The 5,982-nt window shown below is 55.8% G+C and overlaps 1 pseudogene; it reads right to left on the reverse strand.

Moving 5' to 3' along the window:
• Window positions 1-553: 553 nt before the first annotated feature.
• On the reverse strand, window positions 554-2,293 carry LOC147711144 (18S ribosomal RNA; annotated as a pseudogene).
• Between the last annotated feature and the right edge of the window lie 3,689 nt (window positions 2,294-5,982).

The following is a 5,982-nucleotide window of genomic DNA, read 5'->3' on the forward strand; positions in this document are numbered from 1 at the left end:
TGCTAGTCTAGCCTTATTTTGCGCTCTTGGATACGCATGCCGAGCATGTTGTGAAACACCATTCTTTGTTCCAAATCTGAGGTCACAGAAGCTGCACAAGAATGGCAGCTCTCCTTTTTGAGGTCTTCCCTTACATTTTGAAATAAGGCCTAACCCCACATGGGCTGCTAGGACTACAGTGTGCACTACTTAGTTTAAATTATAAACATTCAAACAAAACTTTTCAAATTAATCAGCTATGTATTTAATACATTTTCATATGTTTAGGCCATCGACAGGATCAAATGTTCATTGAATCAATTCATGTTCAACTTTCAATATACTTTTTTTGAAATATTTCATGAACCACCACCCAATGCATTTCGGGACGTTCTTGTCCCTTCGTCAGGGGTTCCAGTTGTCAAATCGTCAAGATGTGAGAGACTCTATCTTAACAAAGGAAAGACGAACGTCGTGGTTCAGCACCCATAAAAATATTAAATGTAGACGACTCTCTATCTAGACGAACCTGTATAACCCGTCTACGTGAGGTCGAATAATCCTCTGTGCCTATTTTCGATCCGAGCAGCTCCGAACTAACCTCGCCTTGCCTTTGCCGACCCTGGCGGAGCCGATCCGAGAACCTCACTAAACCATCCAATCGGTAGTAGCGTCGGGCGGGGACTTAATCAACGCGAGCTTATGACCCGCACTTACTGGGAATTCCTTGTTCATGGGAAATAATTGCAATCCCCAATCCCTATCACGAACAGGGTTCAGCAGGATACCAGTACCTGTCGGCGAAGGGTAGACACACGCTGATCAGTTCAGTGTAGCGCACGTGCAGCCCCAGACATCTAAGGGCATCACAGACCTGTTATTGCTCGATCTCGTGGGCTGAATGCCACTTGTCCCTCTGAGGAGTTGGACGCCCACCAATGGGGGTCGCGTAACTAGTTAGAATGGAGGAGTCTTGTTCGTTATCAGAATTTACCAGACACATTTCTCCACCAACAAAGAATGGCCATGCACCACCACCCACAGAATCAAGAAAGAGCTATCAATCTGTCAATCCTTTCCAAGTCCAGGACAGGTGAGGCTTCCCATGTTGTGTCAAATTAAGCCACAGGCTCCGCTCCTGGTGGTGCCCTTCTGTCAATTCCTTTAAGTTTCAGGTTTGCAACCATACCCCCCCCTGGAACCCAAGACTTTGATTTCCCGGAAGCTGCTCGGCGGGTCATGGGAATAACACCGTCGGATCGCTAGTCGACATTGTTTATGGTCGGAACTACAATGGTATCTGATAGTCTTCGAAGCTCCGACTTTCATTCTTGATCAATGACAACATTCTTGGCAAATGCTTTTGCTTTGGTTCATCTTGCGCCGGGCCAACAATATAACCTCTAGTCGCACAATACAAATGCCCTGGGCCGTCCCTCTTAATCATGGCCCCTGTCCTGAAAACCAACAAAATAGAACCGGAGTCCTATGCCATTATTCCTAGCTGAAGTATTCAGGCGACCTGCCTGCTTTGAACACTCTAATTTTTTCAGAGTAAATGCTTTGGACACCCAGGACACTCAGTCAAGAGCATCAACTGGGTACCGAAAGGCAGGGGCTGGGACAGGAGGTAGCTCACCTCGCGGCAGACCGCCAGCTCAATCCCAAGATCCAACTACGAGCTTTTTAACTGCAGCAACTTTAATATACGCTATTGGAGCTGGAATTACCACAGCTGCTGGCACCAGACTTGCCCTCCAATGGATCCTCATTAAAGGATTTAAGGAGTACTCATTCCAATTACAGGGCCTCGAAAGAGTCCTGTATTATTATCTTTCGTCACTACCTCCCCGAGTCGGGAGTTGGTAATTTGCGAGTCTGCTGCCTTCCTTAGATGTGGTAGCCCTTTCTCAGGCTCACTCTGTGGAATGGAACCCTGATTCCCCGTTACCCATAGTCACCATGGTAGGCACAGAAAGTACCATCGAAAGTTGATAGGGCAGACATCCGAATATATTGTTGCAGTCACGATGACATGCGATTGGCCCGAGGTTATCTAGAGTCATCAAAGCTGCCGGGCCATCCCAGATTGGTCTTGGTCTGATAAATGCACGCAACCCTAGAGGTCAGCTCTCGTCGGCATGGATTAGCTCTAGAATTACCACAGTTATCCAAGTAACAGATGGAGCGATCAAAGGAGCCATAGCTGATTTAATGAACCATTCGCAGTTTCACTGTACTAGCCATATGTACTTACACATGCATGGTTTAATCTTTGAGACAAGCATATGCTACTGGCAGGATTAACTAGGTAGCAGCACCTGCTGACGGGGTGGGGCAGCGCGTCCATCTCCCCGACCTGCAACCTTTGCACACCCCTACCTTTTGGGAGCCTGCCAGGGGAAGGAGCCCCCCTGCCTGGGCGGGAGGCGTGCTGGAGGGGTGTGGAGAGGTACGGTTGCATGGGCACCAGCGGGCCCAGCCATCTCCTCTGGAAGCGAGAGGCGGGTGAGGGGGCAGCCTGAGTAAGAAGTTGGGGTGCCTGAGCCCGACAGTGGTAGCACCCCTCTTGAAGGGTTGTTCCGAGCTGCTGTGGAAATGTGCTGGGCAAAAAGGGGTGACAGCATGGTGCGCGGGACCTATGGACCCGCTGGGCAGCAACATACGAGGGCCTGGCGGCACCCAACCCCTTCCGCTTGGGTCAGACCACTGGGGGGCAGGAGCAGCTGGGCCACTCAGCCTTCGCTCTGCTGGGTAGCGTGAAGGGACTCCCACCAGGCAGCTGGCCCTCGAGTCGGATGGTCCATGTGGGGTGGAAGCTCTTTGCTTGAAACAACAGCCGAAGCTGGCCAAGCAGTTCATCCCTAAACAGAACGAGAGTGCCCAATCGATCGGAGTATGGCCAGGGCTGCCACTGGTAGGCCACCCGGCGTGGGGATGCCCTCTTTGCGTCCCTTCCTTCTCCCGGGGTGAGCAGGCTCAGAGGAAAGGTCCATCAGAAAGGGGCTGAGAGGCAGGTGCAGACCTGGGCCCCTGGGGGCCCCGGCGGGCAGGCCCCGGTTCGGCCTTCCCCTATTTCAGAATCACCAGACCTCACAGAGTTCTGACTGACCCTCTCCCTAGTAATCCAGAGGAAAACGACCTCCCTTTCTTGTAATCGGTGCACACGAGGTGACAGAGGGGACCCAAGGCATGAAAGTACCCGACCTCCTGGAGCCCTCGCTGGGATCGGGGAGGCAAATGAGCCATGGTCGGGACTTCCAGGGAAGCCCGGCCATCTGGTCACCCCATGGGAAAGCATTGCATGTGACCAGATGGCCGAGTGGATAGGTGCCTCCAGATGGCCGAGGAGAAAGGTGTGACCAGATGGCCGGCCTCGAAAGGGAAGCAATCTGGGTTCTCTGTGCCCCAACAAAAGAGTGAGCGGGCGCTGGCCCTGGCGCATGGGGGACTGGAGGCCCAGGGCCCCAGCTGGGCCCCAGTCATGGAGGCTGCACGGGGGACCCGATAGGCTCTCCGACCTGGGGCCCGAAAACACCTTGACAAGCAGGGAAGGCCTGCACAGGACCAACGGACCCCTGTCCCGGGTCTTTGGCAGAGCAAAAGGCCGGGGGACAGGGCCCAGGGCTGGAGCATCTGACCCGGGGCCCGGCAGGGCCCCTGGACCCAGCTGGGGCTCCCATGCCCAGAGGTGCAGGGGAAGCCTCCCTGGGGCTGCCGGACACCATCCCGGGCACCCTGCCACGAGGCAGGACTGAGGAGAGAGCCTGGGGTGGGGAGGCCATCCTCCCTAGGGCCCCCAAGAGCCCCTGAACCCAGCCAAGCAAGATGAGGCTCCCCAGGCAGGCTGGGGGATGGGGCCCAGGGCTGGAGCACCCGACCTAGGGCCTGGCAGGGCTCATGAACCCAGCAAGGGCTCCCGGGCCCAGAGGTGCAGGGAAAGCCTCCCCAGCCCACAGGACACCGTCCCAGGCACCCTGCCATGCAGCAGGTCCGAGGACAGAGCCCGGGGTTGGGAGGCCGCCCTCCTCGGGGTCCCTGGGAGATCCTGAACCAGGCCAAGCAGGATCCAATCTGCAGCAGCCTGGCACGCGGCAGGCCCGGGGATGGAACCCAGGCTGGGGCAGCATCCTGGCCACTCTAGCTGCGAGCAGAGGACCACTTGGACAAGAGGGGTTCCGGAGTACCCTGTCCCTAGTAATCCGAAGGAAGGCTACCTCCTTTCTGGTAACCTGTGCGCACCGCAAAAGACTCAGGGAACCCTATGCGCAGAAGCGCCCGACCTCCTAGAGCCCTGGCTAGGATCGGGGAGGCAAATGAGCCCTCATTGGGACTTCCAGGGCAACCCAGCCATTTGGTTGCCCCATTGGAAATCATTGTATGTGACCAGATGCCCAAGGGGAAAGGTGCAACCAGATGGCTGGGACTGAAAGGACTCCCATCCACCCACCCGAACCCCCTCAGGCTCCACTTCCCAGGGGGCTCGGGAACATCGGCTGGGCCTCCAACACGGGGAAGACCTCCGGAGCTCTTGGGCCTGGATGCCCAGCTGAGGACTGCACAGGACCCATGGAGTCCATCCCAGGCACTTTGCCATGCCGTGGCCAGAGGAGGGAGCCCCCCAATGGAGGAGAGGTGTTGTCCGGGCATAGCCCATCTGGTCATTGGCAAAGAACCACCAGCCCAGGAGGGGTGTTCCGGCATACCCAGCCTTTAGTAATCCAGAGAATTACTAGAGGCAGTAATCCTCCCCCTTTATGGTAACCCGTGCGCATCGAGTGACGGAGGGGACCCTAGGCATGGAGGCCCCAACCTCCTGGAGCCCTGGCTGGGTTCAGGGAGGCAAATGAGCACTCATCAGGACTTGCAGGGTAGTCCAGCCATCTGGAAGCCCCATTTGTGACCAGATGCCCGAGGGAAAGGTGCACCCAGATGGCTGTGACCAAAAGGCTTTCCATCTGCTCACCCGAGCCTCCCCGAGCCTTCATGGTTGAGCTCCCACCTGCCCTTGAAGGGCTCAGGGGCTCCGCTTCCTGGTGTGCTCTGAGACCCTGGCTGGACCTCAGGCATGGGGAGGCCCGCAAGAGCTTTAGGGGCTTGCATGCCTCGGGGAAGACTGCCTGGGACCGATGAAGTCCATCCCTGGCACTTTGCCACGCTGTGGGGAGTGAAGGAGCCCCGTGCACCTGGGAGGTATTGGCCAGACCCAGCCCATCTGGTCCCCGACTCGGAACTGCCTGTCGTAATTGGCCCGTCCGCATTAGCGATTAGCTGAACCTACACGTTGTCCTCCTTAACTTGGCTATATACGATAACGCCATTTTGAATGTTGCGGCGGCCATCTTAGATCATGAGCGGCCTCGTGGCCGACGTGCCCTTTAGTCCGTTGTTCGTTCCACTGACCACTCTTGTCTGCCCAGCAACAGGCTATTTTTAGTACTGGTCAAGCCGCACATGCGCAGCTCCCACTGACCCGTAGACCTTCAGGAATGTGCACCAAACTGACCAGCGGAGTTGTGCCCCCTCCAATGAGCTGGCAGTATTCCAAAACATGACCATATATGTCTCGAAAATGTGTCTTAACTTGTGCCGCCTATCTTTTATTACCCCAAAACTGTATATAAACGGGGTCACACCGATGTTCGGTGTGATACCTCTTGCATTACCGAAGGGTGCTGTTTGAGTGTACCACCACCCCATGGGGTCTTAATAAACTTGTTCTTTGCCTTTTACAGTTTCCGTGCCAACAGTTCTTGAGTGTGAGTGGGTTATCTCCGGAGCGTGTAGGCCTTGGGAACCCCGAAATACTTCATGCCTGCCCGGGAGGGGTGTCCCGGCATACCCTGCCCTAGTAATCCAGAGGAAGGCTACCCCTCTTTCTGGGAAACCTTTGCGCACACAGAGACTCAATGGAACTAAGGGGCGCACACACATCAGCTCCTGGAGCCCTGGCTGGGATCGGGAGGCAACTAAGCCCCCATTGGGACTTCCGACCAGATGACC

This window comes from Lissotriton vulgaris, chromosome 5, assembly GCF_964263255.1.
Source record: "Lissotriton vulgaris chromosome 5, aLisVul1.2, whole genome shotgun sequence".
NCBI lineage: Eukaryota > Metazoa > Chordata > Amphibia > Caudata > Salamandridae > Lissotriton > Lissotriton vulgaris.